The sequence below is a fragment of the Mauremys mutica genome, chromosome 2 (assembly GCF_020497125.1).
Source record: "Mauremys mutica isolate MM-2020 ecotype Southern chromosome 2, ASM2049712v1, whole genome shotgun sequence".
Taxonomy (NCBI): domain Eukaryota; kingdom Metazoa; phylum Chordata; order Testudines; family Geoemydidae; genus Mauremys; species Mauremys mutica.
Genome location: NC_059073.1, coordinates 39,052,341 through 39,069,285, shown reverse-complemented (window position 1 = coordinate 39,069,285; position 16,945 = coordinate 39,052,341). Strand labels below are relative to the sequence as shown.

The following is a 16,945-nucleotide window of genomic DNA, read 5'->3' as shown; positions in this document are numbered from 1 at the left end:
AACCAGGCAGAAAGGGTGCTGCTGAACATGCCTCAAGTGGTCAAGGAAACAAGGTGAGGCATGTACTGTACTCTTACTTTGAGGCCAGAAGTTGTTAGAGGTAAGGAGTATACTGTAACCAAGAAACAAACCAAGTTGTGTTTCATTTTATTAAGAGGTGATGGGGAGGAATATTATGCCATTTATGGATTGTGTTGTGCCTCACTGAAATTTTTCAGCCAAGCTGTACCAAAATGAATGTACTAAATTAAAGCCATCACTCCTATATTGCTTCTTTAATGAAACCAAAAACAATTAACCAAGACTTTAGTACAAACTTAAGACGAATGGACTTGGGGCACGACCAACCTACGGTATGCTCAAACTCCTGTAGGTGATTCCACTCGCTAGGGAAGAACAGTGTGCAAATGTCCTGTAAGTGAAAGGGTATGTCCAGTAAGGTGTTCTCTATTTTGCAGGACCATTGGAAGGGTAGGGTGCAGTATTTGACCTCTGTAAGAAAAGGAACTCGAGCAGCTGTTTTTCTTCTACATCATGTCCCTTTTCAGGGCTATATGCTCCATTTTTGATCTTTGGAAAATGCTCTGAAAGTGACCTCTCCACCACTCTGCCTTCAGGGCACTCTAGTAGGATGATGGGATGATCTCCATCAGACAGACAAAAATACACACAAGTACTTATTATTCCACACCTAATCTCCACCCCTAAAAATGTCTCTTTCCCCACACTTTGGAAATGGCATTCCCTTCTCTTCCCCCTTGGAAGTGCCCTTTGAGTTTTCCAAGTTCTTGCCACATAGAAAGCTGGTATTGGGATGGCTGCTGGGCTGTAAGCTAGGTATGAGAAGCTGTATGTTTTCAAGTGGGATGGGGACAGATTAGTAATTGCACATGCAGGCTGTCCTCTGTCAGAAGAGGTTACTCGGAGGTAAGTCAAAAGAGACATAGAAGGCTCTTATTCAAAAAGGCAATAGGGAAAACTCGGAATGGATGTAGCACTGCTAATTGCCAAGACAATACCACCCTTCCACTCCCAAACTGGTACAAAAGAAGGGGGAGTGGGGCGGGAGGGGGAAAACATTAGCTAGATATGCAGTCCCAAGAAATCTGCTTTATTTTGGCATGTTTCAATGGGTGTTTGCTCTGTTGTCAGGGGCTATTTGTGGAACTGCCTACCATATTCTCCGGTTTGGTGGTAGTATCGCTTGAAAAACATGCAGTCCAGTTCTTCATAGTATAGCCAGGCTCTGGGAGCATGATCCAAGGTCTGGGTCTTATCCCTTGTCTTCAAGTACTTTGATCTTTGCTTTGACCTGTCACTGCTACCAGCTCAAGGAGCAGGCCCTTGCCTTCACTTGCTCGGACATTATCTTATACATGTCTGCATTCTGGTGACTCTTCTCCAGCAGGAACTGAACATGAAGCTCTCCTAAGGCAGTCAAATCCAAGATCCCTGAAGGGGTCCACATGGAAGCATGGTGGCAGTATATCTACTATAATAGGTATGTGAATTCACTACTACATTGTATCAAAAAGGGGTACACGCTCCTAGCTGTCTAACGGCATTTAAACAAAGAAGTGACATCCCATCAAGATGACAAAGCAATGGAAAACACACAGGTACAAATAAAAGACAGCTCAATCTATATGTGAAGCAATCCACTCTGGGATAGTAGTGTGAATAGTTAGAATAGATAGAAGTGGAATAGTTAGGACTGAGTCCACAAGAACCTTTAAGCAAACTAACTCATGGTAAAGTTACACTTGTTTTAAGGAGAATTACTTACTGCAACTTAATCACCAAATTTGGTTTAGAAATCAGTTGTGTGTGGATGCAATGCACTTTAAGGCAAAGTGCCGTTACTCTGATTTAACATCCCCATATAGACAAAACTTAGTGGAATTCTTGCATTTTCCTAGTTGCCCTGTGGTATACATTGCCACAGAGGAGGATAGTGAGTGCGCTGATGCACCAGAACACACACAATTCCCCAGCAGCCCCAGAATATCTGGCTTATATCAGTTTCATGCTACTATTCTCACAAAAGCAATCCATAAACAGTGCTAAACAAGCCATGCCTGGATGAGTTTTCACTCCTGGGTTTCTATGGTACAACAGCAGCAGAGTAATTTTTGAGGATGAAAGAAGTAGGGAAAGAGAGAAAAGAAACTCAGAAATAAACCCTTTCCCACATGAAGACTGGTGGTGCTAGGGAAGATTTCCTCTTACAGAGAAGTGCCGAGATTTTTACCTAAGGTATTTCAGTTTTAAATAACGTTTAACACACCCTTTCCGCTTCCCTCAAGTTTGCCAGGTCATCTTGCTACAGGAGTCGTGTCACAGGAGGCAGCAAACAGACCTGAAAACATGAGTTTGAGAAAGGGCGTCTGAGTTATTTTTTCTTCTCCCTCTTAATAGGAGGTTAGGAGGGAAGGCTATGACAGCTACAGAAGCAGCAGAGATAGTGACTTAAAGATGGGTGCATATGGAAGTTGCAGCGAGAATACCTGAAAGATGCTTTGTTTGCATGTATGAAGTAGTACCTGAATGATCTGATGGAAGAGAAGATCACATCCCAGCACAGGCCATTGGGCATATTTACTGTTAGTAGTTAAAGATCAATTAATTGCCAAAATTAGGCTATCCCCTCCAACCCCTCCATAAACGTATCAAGCTTAGTATTGAAGCGAGATATGTCTTACCCCCACTGCTCCCCTTGGAAGGCTATTCCAGAACTTCACTCCTCTGACGGTTAGAAACCTTCCTCTAATTTCAAGTCTAAACTTCCTGATGGCCAATTTATATTCATTTGTTCTTGGGTCCACATTGGTACAGAGCTTAAATAATTCCTCTCCCTCCCTGGTATTTATCCCTCTGATATATTTATAGAGGGCAATCATATCTCCCCTCAGCCTTCTTTTGGTTAGGCTAAACAAGCCAAGCTCTTTGAGTCTCCTTTCATAAGACAGGTTTTCCATTCCTCGGATCATTCTAGAAGCCCTTCTCTGTACCTGTTCCAGTTTGAATTCATCCTTCTTAAACATGGGAGACGAGAACTGCACACAAATATTCCACGAGGTCTCACCAGTGCCTTGTATAATGGTACTAACACCTCCTTATCTCTACTGGAAATACCTCGCCTGATGCATCCCAAGACCGCATTAGCTTTTTTCAGGGCCATATCACATTGGCAGCTCATAGTCATCCTGTGATCAACCAATACTCCGAGGTCCTTCTCCTCCTGTTACTTCCAACTGATGCGTCCCTAGCTTATAACAAAATAAACTTATTAATCCCTAAATGCATGACCTTGCATTTTTTACTATTAAATTCCATCCTATTATTACTACTTCAGTTTACAAGGTTATCCAGCTCTTCCTGTACGATATCCGTGTCCTTCTCTGTATTGGCAATACCTCCCAGCTTTGTGTCATCTGCAAACTTTATTAGCACACTCCCACTTTTTGTGCCAAGGTCAGTAATAAAAAGATTAAATAAGATTGGTCCCAAAACCGATCCCTGAGGAACTCCGCCAGTAACCTCCCTCCAGCCTGACAGTTCACCTTTCAGTATGACCCGGTGTAGTCTCCCCTTTAACCAGTTGCTTATCCACCTTTCAATTTTCATATCGATCCCCATCTTTTCCAATTTAACTAATAATTCCCCATGTGGAACCGTATCAAATGCCTTATTGAAACAGAGGTAAATTAGCAAAGAATCCTGTGGCACCTTATAGACTAACAGACGTTTTGCAGCATGAGCTTTCGTGGGTGAAGACCCACTTCTTCGGATGCACCCACGAAAGCTCATGCTGCAAAACGTCTGTTAGTCTATAAGGTGCCACAGGATTCTTTGCTGCTTCTACAGAACCATACTAAAACGGCTACCCCTCTGAGAGGTAAATTAGATCCACTGCATTTTCTTGGTCTAAAAAAATCTGTTACCTTCTCAAAGAAGGAGGTCAGGTTGGTTTGGCATGATCTACCTTTTGTAAAACCATGTTGTATTTTTTCCCAATTGCCATTGACCTCAATGTCCTTAACTACTTTTTCCTTCAAAATTTTTTCCAAGACCTTGCATACTACAGATGTCAAACTAACAGGCCTGTAGTTACTCGGATCACTTTTCTTTCCCCTTTCTTAAAAATAGGAACTTCGTTAACAATTCTCCAGTCATACAGTATAACCCTTGAGTTTACAGATTCATTAAAAATTCTTGCTAATGGGCTTGCAATTTCATGTGCCAGTTCCTTTAATATTCTTGGATGAAGATTATCTGGGCCCTCCGATTTAGTCCCATTAAGCTTTTCGAGTTTGGCTTCTACCTCAGATGTGATAATATCCACCTCCATATCCTTATTCCCATTTGTCATCCTGCCATTATCCCTAAGATAATCATTAAAGACTGAGGCAAAGTATTTGTTTAGCTGATGTGTTTATGTTTAGCTCAGTTCATTTTCTGGTTTTGCAGTTGAACTGTAGCTCTACAACTGGGCACGTGAGGAGTGAAGCCAAAAAATAACCTTACTACAGATCAGTTCTTATGGATCATAAATATAGTAAAACTTACACTCTACTACACATAAATCATAAGTGACTATATCCATTATGTACTACACAAAAAAAATCTGACTGCAAGAATTTAAAGGAATAAACTCGTTAAGTGGTTTCAACTCTGCTCACAGGGCAAAACTACAATCAGGATTTAAAGTCAATATCTGCATAGGGATTTCTGAACAGTAACTGAAGAACCGAAGACTTTCAAATATGCAAAGCTTAGATTAAATCAATTGTTTATGTTTTGCCCACGCTTCTCCCATAATTCTTTGGACACTAAAATTTACTGAAAATTGCGAGGTGCTCAGCTACTACAGTAATGGGGACCATATACATACATGAGATAGACCATATAAATTTAACCAAGTGCACTCAGTTATTATGCATTATTATTACATGCGTCATTTAACTTAAGTAGTATCCACTGAAAGCCTTTAGTCTAGGGTTAAAAACGCAATTCTAAGGTTGCATTTCTAAAAGATTATAAAAATGGCTTGGATGAAAGCTGCAGTGTGAGTGGGAGAAGAGACTTCAAACGTAATTTTCTCCCAGTGAATTCACATCAGGACTACAAAGTTTCTTCAACAAGATCGCTGTAATAGCCAAGCACTTATAGAAATTATTCATATGAAAATGTAAGATTTAAATTGAATAATCTTTCATTTTAAATTATATTATTAAAAGTGGTTGATGGAATCAGAAGGCAAGAGCTGTAAAAATTCAGACAGCTTTGAACCACTGCTTCTTTCACCTGACAGAGGTGGGTCTGGCTAAAAGTTAAATGGCTTCCCCATTGCCTACTAATTCCCTTCATCTCTCCATTCAGCTGGATCTGGCAGCAAACAAAGCAGATTTTCTAAAGTAGCTCAAACCACATTTGCTAGCCCAGATATGCTGTTCAGCAGGAGCACAGCTTGAAAGACCAAGGTACAGCTAAGCAAGAGAATGGGATCATAGTAGTTTCAAAGGAAAACAGCTCAAGCAGTTCCTTCTTTGCCACCATCAGCTGGAAGAGAAGGAAGAAAAACGGGGAGGGAAGCAGGTTTAACGGGAACATAAAAACACACCCTCAGACATAAGCAGATTTTTATGAGTGTCTGTATGAAACAGATTAATAATTATGCTTAAATGCTTAATTGACTTTTTCCTCAATAAACCATTTTATAAGTGAAAAACTCCCAAGGTGCACATTAATCAGCTAATTTAAGCACATCTTGGCTGTGTTTGAGGGACTGCTGTGCTTCAGCACATCCAAGATGTGCGTATATTGGCTGATTAACACTTGTGTGCTGTTGCTGGATGCATCACTAGTAAATTAAGCTTTTATCTCCTTAAACTCATGTAATCATACTACTTGAAGGGTAACAGCTCCTACCACAAAAACAGACAGCTATAAACAATACATCCAGGGGCACACCTATTTTGTTCCTCTTAAGCAATATGATAAACCAATTTTGACTATTCCCTATGCTATGTCTGCTAATTCACCAGTAAAAAAAAAAAAAAAAAAAAAAAAAAAAAATAATTAGGAGGCTTAAACATTAAAACATTTTGGCTAGTAGCTTTTGTAACTGATCAACTTAAAGGGATATGTATTTAGCCAGTTTTCAAAATTGTGTACTATACCCACCCTCAAGTCCCTCTGACAATTATTCTGATTCTGCAGTGACATTTTCTTATTTTAAATGTACTTCCTTTTCCCCCCTATTTCTGTGAAAGGCCCATCTGTCAAGGAGAACTGACCATGTACAAAGTGCAGTCAAACTCAAAGTGGGGAAAGAAAAGAAAAAAAAAAAAAACCTAAAAGGAACATCTCTTTCATTACAGTAATCGTAGGTGTTATCTGCAAGACAGCAAGCAAGAGATTTCCAGGCAGTTTTCAATTTGAGAAGCATTCTCTCAGAAGGTGAGCATAAAAGTAAGCATATTTAGATTCATATAAAACAATTTTCTTATAAGCTTGAAGAAAAATAACCCCAACAAAACAAAGCTACGACTCATGATCAGCCAAGTCATTCTCCAACCTGTCCTACCAAAGTGTTTTCTAATATAGGATTCCATTTGTATTATAAATACCACTCACTTTGGTATCATTTAACTGAGGGGTGATTTCAAAAGCACTTGAGTGTTCTTAACTTGCTTGGGTGCTTTTGGAAATCTCACCCTGAAGTTTTATGTAAGAGTTATACAGCAATTAGCAAATAAACCAATACAGCATATTGCTTTGAGCCAAACAGGAAAAAATAAAATAAAAGGTACCATGTATAAAATATCAAACCATCTTAACTTTTAGAGTTACACTTATACAAACAGTAAGACTTATGAAAGATGTCTTAAGCAGTTGTTTTACAATATTACACAAAAGGGGACTACACAAGTGCAAAATACAGAGCAAGATCTTGCAAGTTAAAGGCCGCCATTGGGAAAAAACCAACAAATTGATTAAAAAATGACTGGCATAAGTTCTGGATTTCCAAGAAATTAGGTTTTTCAACTTTAAGAAAATTACAATAACTAAAACCTGAACATTTAGTCACTAATGCACTTCTGATGACTTGTAATGGAATTGGAAGATCTGGTATGGACATTCATTAATGGAGAGCAAAGTCTTTGCCTTCTTTCACAGTCTGCCACTGTAATTTTAAGTCTGTTTATAATTTGTACATAATGTCTGTCCAGCACAGAATTCAAGATTCTACTCTAATTGAACTATAACTATTTGTGGAAGTAGCAAGATAATTAACCAATAATGCAGACAGGCTTTTGGGGAGGAACACCCTTCTAGAGCAGTATTCATATTGACTGTTTACAATAGCAGATTTAACTATTTAGATATAAAACATTAAAAACAGTGCTGGGCTAAACATTATGATTCAATATTCTCAATAGCTATGATCTCCAACTTAGCACAATGGAACTACAATTGTCAAACAGATTGGAAATAAACATAGCATTTTATTTTAAAAATTTCCATAGCATGTAGCGGTGATTCAGGAAAGCATTTGAGCATCTGACTTCAGTGGGACTTAAACACATGCTTAAGCATTCTTCCTGAATAGGGAGAGACTTCAGCACAAATTTAAGTGCTTTCCTGACTCATAGCCCAAGATTCCATATAAGAGTTTTTAATAGGTGGAGAAATGTAACAAACTAAATTAAATATTTATCAAGGTATCTGGATCTATTAAAGAGAACAGATGTGTCCTACACATTTCTCCAAGTTGTTTCCTTGCTTACATAGCTGTAAAAGAAGACTTACATGGACAAGTTAGGAGATGGAACCCTACTATCATCAGCTAGGTTCCCAAGGTGGCTCGGCGTTGAAGTCGAACTGCTCTCTATAAAGCACTTCTCCTAGGCCTTCTGGATAGTTATAAACCTGATCAGAGAGTTTGCCCTGTAGGAAAAATACATAGATAAATAAAATTGGTAACTTAGGAGTAAACAACACTTTACCTTCAAATATGGAACTTCTGTTCTTAACTGCACTTTTAATATGGACTGCTGTCTCCTGTTATAGTAACCTACAACAACCATTTACAGAGCCTGTTTTTCAAAGCTGAGTGCACACACAAATGAGCATAAGGAAGTCAAATGATCATCAGTGGCATGTTTACCTATCAATAGATGTTATCCACCTTATGGCTTCTTGACATTTATGCCTCCCTAGAGCCTCCTCCACTTACTGTTTCACTTAGGGTGACCAGATAGCAAGTATGAAAAAAATCGGGACAGTGGGTGAGGTTAGTAGGCACCTATAAAAGAAAAAACCCCAAATATCGGTACTATCCCTATAAAATCGGGACATCTGGTCACCCTAGTCTCACTACAGTAATGGTCATCTCCCATATTCCTCAGGAGAGCCTCAATCCCCTCCCAAAGGGGCTCTGAGAAGCACTGGAGGTCAAAGCAATGTGCGATGATTGAAATTGGGACTACAGGCAGTGGATACAAGGACAAAATGTAACAATCCATGGGTGAGGGAGAAGGTGGGAAGTACACAGGAGAATTAAGCTTTAGTATGGAGCGACATAAGGGGGTATGGGACTGTAATGGTCATAAGGTGGTACACATGGAATTTAATAGTCATCTTTGAGAGGATTAGCAGAGTCAGAAGTGGTGCAAAGAGCACCACTGTTCTGATGGCCCACCTATGATGAACTACATGTTTGTTAAAACAGATCCTCTTTGAAGAACTTCCCATAGTTCATGGGCCTGCAGTCCCTCTCTCAAAGACCACATTCAGCATCTCTACTTAGATGAATTAAATGCACCACAAGTCCCCATAGAGTCAAAAACATATCTCCCCAATTCCTACCCAGCTCTAATCAGTCCCCACCCCCAAGTGGGTACATATCTTCTAGGCCCTCCTAGAGTGCTCCCACTTCCTCCGCACCCACCTCCATAACAGAGAGTGGTTGGAGATGTATTTGGGGGGCAAAGTTGGGGACCTTGAGCTATGGGGAGGCCAGAGACTGTGCATCAAGAAACTGGCAATTTAAGTGGCCCTTAAAGGGCAAATCTATTAAATACGGATCCAAAAGTCAAACTAAAGTCTTGTCTACAGAGGGACAGCAAAGATAATTAATTCAAATTAAAGGTGTGAAAGTGGCATAGTTATACTGCATTAAACTATTGCATGAACACATTCATTCTTAATTAAAGTGGCCTTCGTTTGGTTTATTTCAATTCACCTTGAAAGTGAATTTAATCCTGTTTAGTTTAATTCACTTCCAAAGTGAATTGAAATAAACCAAACTAAGGCCACCTCCATCTGAGTAAGGGCATCCACACAGGAATTTAATGCAGTTTTACTAATACACTTCAAATTCACACCTTTAATTGTCTTAGCTGTCCCTATGTAGACAGCCCCTTGGGTATATAAACCCCATATTTTAACACCTGAGTTCAATTACAATAGACATTTCAAAAAGTACTGTAATGGGTCACAGTGGAGTTTAAACCAGCCCTGCTTACACAAACTGAATTATTCACAGGTACAAACTAAGAGTGGCTGTCACATTTTAAAATAATTGAAATAACCAATGTAAGCAAAACTGGTCATCTGGAAACCTGTAACATGCTGAGATTAAAAAGTGTGTGGTAATCCATGGTATAAAATACAGAGTACTACTGATATTTAATAAAAGTAAATCTACATTAAACTGAAAAATCTGAATACCTATGGGCTAACAAAAATGACTATCTGATAGCAATCTAAACTACTCTGTTACAGGTCCTTTATCACATAATGGTCTTTTCAACCATAGCAGTTGATTTTATATTTATTTATACACACACACACACACACACACGTGTGTGGGGGCCAGGATCAGTGAGCAAACACAGGAAAATTATGCTAGTTCACATTACATAATTTGCACTCCAAACATATCATCTTTCTTTCCATCCCAGCAAAGGCATAACAGCAGTGCTGTAGTGGAATCTCATTAATAAAATTCCATTACTTTTACAATACAAACTACAGAACATTTACTAATACAATTATGAATATTAAAACTGAACTACACTTGTTAAAAATGAATTGGGATTCCTTACTTCTAGCTGACTGACAGTTACTTTTCATGTTCAGTTAACTTTAATTTTTCCATCGCAATTCTTTAAAGCTAAGCCAATAAAATTAGCTCTCAAACTATTGGCATAATAAACATTTGTTTTAAAATCAAGTGTTAATATCACAAAAGCAAAATGTTTAAATATCTACACTATTTTTGGATGCTGTTCAAAAATGTGAACATCTGTATGCTGTTTTCAAACTGAGAACACTTTTACAGCATGACAAGTCTCTTAAAAACAGGTGTTCCAAGCAGAAAAGATGACCTTTACTGCAGTACATAAAAGGGCACAATACAAGCAAATATGATCTGCAGTACAGTCAAAATGAATTTTGCCACATGCAGCAAGAAGGGGGAGAGAGGGAGCAGGAGAACCAATTTCCTTGGAGCTAGAATAAAACTGACAGTTTTCCCTAGCGATAACTTTGTTGTATTGTGTTTTAGAGGAATGCACTGGAATTTTACTTTAGCATTTTAAGTCCTAAACTCAGGATTCCCCACACACACACACCTTGTCAGTGATCTCAACTAATGTATAGAAAGTACAATTTCACTTCTCATGCATGAGTATTTAACTGTATCAAATATCCATAAAGGATAGAACAACATTAATCAAGTCTGACTTTTGAAAAAATTTTCTTCTAAGAGGTAAAGAATTTAACTAATGAAAATGTTCAGTTTTCCAGATCAAAATAGGACAGTGCTAAAATGTCAAGTACTACATGCTAACTTTTCAAACAGGGTTGCCACATGTCCCTAATTCATCTGGGCAGCACAGATGAATTAAAGGAATTGCCTCATGTCCAGACTGAAGTACTTGACTCTTCCCTATTTTAACTGAAAGTCTCAAAAGGTGGCAATAAAAAAATTGTTCTTTACCAAAAGAAAAAAGTTTTCAGTCGAGGAATTTTTTTTTGCAACTGAATGCCTAGTAGCTGTATTTTGCCTTATAACACTTATAAAATCAACTGTTGTGCATACCATTACAAACAGGAAAAACTAAAGGCACTGAACTAAAATATCCAGGACCCAAACCCCTACAATGCAGAATCATACGACTCACAGCACTAGTTGGTACACTTAGAGGCAGCACGAAGTGCATGGGTCATGGAAACAGACCTATCTCTGTTGTCCCTAGGTCCCTTCAAGATCAGTGTTGAGGCATGCTGGTAGGACAGTGTATGGGAAGCTTGCCTTCCTTGCTGCCCTGCAGATCACCGACGGCTTCTGTTGCCAGAGTTATCCATCTGACCCCTTTCACCAGCACTAAATCTACAAATACTTTTAAACTGAAGCTTATGGTTTATGTAAATTAGCTCATTTATTTACATAAATAGTTAAATAATGTATTGTCCCTAATTCTCTCTCCCCCCCCCCAAGAAAGTGACACTCCTAATCCCCCTCTATGGTAAGAATGGTGCAATTTATTATACAGAATATTCACATCAGCATCAAGCCCACTAAGGAAAATATTTGAGACTCAAAACTAGCTAAAGTATGCAGTCCCCTTTTAATTTTACAGAGTAGGCTGGGGGAGGTACAGCTCATTGTAGCTCAGTTTCTCTAATACAGAAAGATCCCCCTCCCTCAGAAACATTTACATTACTATCTTACTACCAAATCCTGTCCTAGCCTCAGAAGCAGCCACAATCCCCTCCTCCCCACAGGCTTGGAGTTCAGTGCTGCCTGTCTGACACCCCGCTGAGAAAGAGAGAGAAGGCGAGCAGAAGAGCGCGCCTGCTGGAGCTGCTTTGGGGAGAATTGCTGTTCTGTGTATATGAGGCAGAGCAGGGAGGGGGCGTCCACTCTTGCACTCACTGCAGTCTGAGACACATGGGGTGGGGGGATGCAATGTCGCAAGCAGCCGCGACTACGGCAGCAGCATTGTTCGCATGGTGACAGGAAGGAAAGAACCAGACTGGACCAGTCCAGACTGGAACAAACCCCTCCTCCCCTTCCACCACCATTATTCATGACAAAAACCGGCTGAAATGCTGTTGTCTTTCACATTCACCAAGGGAAGAACAGCAAGCAAGTGCATTTATCTCTAGAGCTGGCAACCCTCACAAACTCGGGGGAGGGGAGGGGAGAAGAATTGGGGCAACACTTCAGCTCACTCACATATAAGCATGGAGTGTAAAAGAACAACTCAGAGCCCTGAGTAGGGGCCCAGAGAAAGGAAAGCCAGAGCTAATTCTTTTCATAAATTATTATACAGCCACTTCCCACAGCTACTGACACAATGGAGCTGTATTCCACTGGGGCTACCCAAACAAGCTATGCTGAGCCACCAGAGACTGCTGTAGACAGGGTCTGAATTGCAGCAAGTGGGAAATCGCTGTAACACGACTTTTGCTCCTGTGTACTGTCACTTCTTGATTGTGCAGGATGTTGCACAGCAGAAGATACAAACCAAAAAGGATTGAAAGAGGTTTAGACTTGCTTTCCTCTGATACCCACAATTTGGATCCACCCTTATTGCAGGTCCACATTTGTTCTGACTACCGAGTCAACCAAGCTTACAGTATATTTTATATGGATGGCAGCGTGCTAACAGTGAGAACGTGAATCTTCCAAACCCAGTCACCTCATACACGTGTGCACACTTGCAAACATAATACAGTCCCCACCATGTTGCCTCTACATGTGTGTATAAAAAGCCCTACAGTTCCCTCACCATCTCCCCTTTGCACGCTCACCCCCCACTTCACAACCATGTATCTGGCTCTTCGCTCTCCTAGCACCCCCTTCCAATGAAGTAGGTGATGGGACCATGACAAACACACCCAGCTGACACCACTCTGAGAATACACTGACAGCCAGACCCCCTTTGAACACATTCTAACAGCCGCTGAGCAGTGACTCAATCCTCCTTCATACACTTTCCACAGGCCACCACTGTGACTGAGAAGGACATAACCAATCAGACCAAAAGGACTCCCAAGGCAGCCAAAACAGCGAAAATGGGCTTAACCGAGACACTTCCAAAAAAAAACTGGTGGACAGCAGCAACCCGGTTACTGTTAGCCTGGCAGACTGGGGGAGGGGAGTGAGTGAGTGTGTGTGGGGCAACAAGGGAAGGAGAGATTGTGTCTGAAGTTGAGCATGACTGCTAATCAGGATAGAGAGGGTACAGAAGAGCATTCTTTACCCACTGGCATATCAGCATTAAGTCAATGTGCCCAAGACATTAAGACCCCCAGAAGAGGGCTAGAGTAGGCCACTTGTGCAATATCCTCAACCCCTACTCCTCCCACTGCTGCCACACGAGCTTCACACATGCCCCTGTCACAAACCCCATTAACAAAGGCAGAGCATAAAGATCTCATTGGGGGTTACCAACTGCCAGCACCCACAATATGGCTCAAGTGGTGGGGATAGGAAAAGAGATGTGACACCACAACAGAACCCGGATGGATAGTCACAGTTACACAGACATACAACATGGCCTCTGAGAAGCGAGAGGAGAGTCTTTGCCATGCTACAAACACCCTCTTCTGCTCCCTTGCCCTCCCCTCTCCTGTCTAGTCAGGCCTTCTTTACGGATCAAAACATCTAGTTACAAACCTATTTCCCTAGGCCCCCCAAAATGGCATTCCGAGTGTCAGTTTACTAGAGAGAAAGAGAATCAGTGAAAACCCACATGGGAAGGAAACAACACTACTGAGTCAGGGCAGCTCTGACAAGGGGAAGTGATGATGAAACAGCTCCTGCTACAAGGACTATTCCTGGGGGAGATTGGGGGGGGGGGTGTCTTTTCACTGTTCTTAAGTAGCCAGGTCGAGAGACTCCCCTCTCCTCCCCCATTCCCAAAAAAAGGGCATCGAGGAACGCAGAAGCAGCTGGAGGAGGAGTCTGCTATTACTGCTAACTGACCCACTTCAGATTGAGACATCACACACAGCCACCCAACCCCCTCCACAGGAATCCGCCATGTTAGAGCAGCTGCTGCGCCCCCCTTACATAGTCACATTTGGGTCTGTGGCTAGTCTCCTCTTCCCTCCCCCCCGCCCCCGAACAGATACATCAGCCACCGCACAGCAGCCCCTAGATCCCCGCGCTCTCTCTCGCTCTCTCTCACACACACACGGCCGGGTGTCCGCCATGTTCAAGAAGCAGCTGCTGAGCACCCTCCACACACGCACATTCCCTTGCTAAATGTGCAACAGCACCTCACTCCTGCCCCGCTCAGTGAGGACGCGCCAGCCCCGCATTCAGCGGCAGAGACCCACAGCAATGCGCACCGGGGGAAGGGGGCAAATCTGACTCATCCCCTTCTTCCTGGCTACCGCTGCTGGGAAGGGGGTGCTGCCCACGGCTCCCCCAGCCCGTCACTGCTGCCAGGGACCTGCAGCTCACACACGCCTCCCACAGACGCTGCTCGGGGCGGAGGTGGCCGGAGGTCCGCGGATCCCGCCTGAGGACAGAAGCGGTGCTTGGATCCCCCGCCCCTCCTCATGCGGGGAAGGGGACAAATATCCTCCGCTGTTTCTGGGGGGCTGGAGCCTGCGACGCCCTAGGAACGTGTCCTCCACCAGCCGGGAGGTCTGGGACCAAAAGCCCGCTGGGCCCGTCCCAGCCGCCCCCCCTCCACAAGTCCAGGCTTGGGAGGGCATCTGCTTCGTAGCTGCCAACGTTGGAGGCGTGGGGGCTTCTGCTCGCCCCAGCCCCCGGGGGTTTGGGGTCTCGCTTTCCACACACACACCCCAGTGGCTATGCTGAAAAGGGATGTACCAGCCTTTGGGGCTATCCCCCCGCCCCCCTCACCGGCCCCTACGCGGCAATGCGCAGTGCCGGAGGGCAGGGGGTCGGCCTGCCCACCCCCCACGCCCAGTGTCCCCGGGGGTGGGGGTCTCCCTCCGCCCTGCCCCCAGCCCGGGTACTCACGTGGGACAACGGCCCGAAAGATTTGGTAAATCGTCTTCGCTTTTTAGGCGGAATTTTTAAAGAGGGATGTGGGAACCTACAGCAGAAATACAGGCGGCGGCAGCGGCGCCCTCCAGGGCCATAGGCTGCGGGGGCGGCCGGCGGGGGGAGCGCAGGGCAGCGCTGGGACGGCGGGGCACGGGCGCGGAGAGACGGGCAGGCCGGGAGCGCGAGGGGAGCGAGCCGGACAGAGCGCGGTGGCGGCGGGCAGCCGGGTAGGGACACGCGCAACAACGCCGAGCAGGCAGGAAAGAAGAGGAGAGGGCGCCGCAGCCCGACACTTATAGGAGGAGCGGGGAGGCGGCGCCACGCGTCACAAGCATGGGGGAGAGGGCGGCGCCTGCAGCGGGCCAAGCCGGTAACCCGCCGCCTCCGGCCTCCGCTCCCCAGGGCACAGCGCTCTGGGCGGGCCTGGGGCGCATGCGCCGGCAGGGAGCGAGAGCGCGGTGGCGAGCCGGCCCCTGCACTTTGTCCCGCAGCTGCTGGCTGGGCTTCCCTTTGCCCGGCGAGCGCCCAGCCAACGGGTGGGAAACTTGACGTAACCCAGCCCCGGAGCCACTGGAGCTGCCGCTGGGCCTGGCCCCTGCAGCCCGGGCAGCAGTTTCCCCCAGGGATTGAAATGGGGGGAGGGGGAGGACCGAGGAGGGTTGAGACCATGAGGGTGAAGGTGGGCTGTAGGGCATCATAGTAAAAACTGAAAAATGTTTCACAACCATTGTATTAGATTTAATTCGTGTTTTAAAATCATCACAAAAATTAAAGTTGGATACTCAAGTCGGCTATAAAGCATGACATCTACATCCATCTTGGTTTCTTCTTGTAATTTTGCACAACTCTTTGGTGTCTTCTTGTGTGTCCGTTACTTCCAGTCCTTCATGATATGCTCATGATCAGGCAGAAGGCAACTTCTTTCAGAAGACAAAATTCTATTCAATGAGGAAAAAGAACTGTTGTGACTAGGAGCAGCTAGAGATTAATTTCTACTTCTTTCATCCCAGGAAAAATAGCACAAAAATTAGGTTGAACCACTAGTGATGATAAAGAAGTTGAAGTTAAATCTTCATTTGTTTGTCGTATGATATTCCACTCTGTGTTCAAAATATTCTATTCTGTCCTGATCACATAGCAGCCCCGTGGCTGATAGTGCCTCACTCCACCCATCTGTAAAAGCTAGGTAGAGGTTGAATAGAATCCAGAAATAGCTATTGTAGATTTGTAAGAATGAAGTCTGTGTACTTTTTCAGCTGGCTTAACAGACGCTTCTTGTCCTGTTCCACTAAGGACCTTCATTAGTTTACTTCTGGAGTGAAATATTTGCTTCTTCTAGTACATGTTCAATGGATATCTCTGATTGATCCAAGGGTAGCTTCTATTGCTGGACAAAGATCTACTACTGTTGTAGCAGATGCCTGGATGACATCGTTTAATTACCCAAGTGGTTTCAAAAATAGACTTACAAGACAGAGAATGGTGATAGTCTTCTCTGAACTTAATAAAAAAAGTAGTCCACAAGTCTCATTACTTAGATCTGTCCTATCTTGGTGGATACTTTCCAAAGCCAGTAATAATGATTGCATTAATTTTAAGAAAAGAGCCAAGAATCGCTCATGAGAAACCCGGCAGGTTTTCCCAGGTTTGAACTTCAATCCCAGTGTATCTTCTATTTGTTTCCAAGACTTCAGTCCTTTAGGGATGGATCACTCAATGATTCCCTGTTCTCTCTGAAGCACCTGGAATAGTCACTGTCGGAGGACAGGATACTGGGATAGATGGACCATTGGTCTGACCCAATATGGCCGTTCTTACATAAAAAATAATTATAATAAAAAAGTTTAGTACAAAAACTCCCCAAGATAATGACCTCTTGAGATAGCAATGATGTGAGAT

The 16,945-nt window shown here is 43.2% G+C and overlaps 1 protein-coding gene across 2 annotated transcripts in view; it reads right to left on the bottom strand.

Moving 5' to 3' along the window:
- The window catches only part of AZIN1 (antizyme inhibitor 1), a 62,234-nt gene extending 46,908 nt beyond the window's left edge, over window positions 1–15,326 (bottom strand). Inside the window, exons 1-2 of one of the 2 annotated variants that reach the window (XM_045004059.1) lie at window positions 15,020–15,326; window positions 7,816–7,953 (exon numbers count right to left, since the gene is read on the bottom strand). The gene's annotated coding sequence lies outside the window, so the exon portion shown is untranslated. The remainder of the gene's footprint in view (window positions 1–7,815; window positions 7,954–15,019) is intronic. The other variant, XM_045004060.1, reaches the window with a different exon arrangement.
- Between the last annotated feature and the right edge of the window lie 1,619 nt (window positions 15,327–16,945).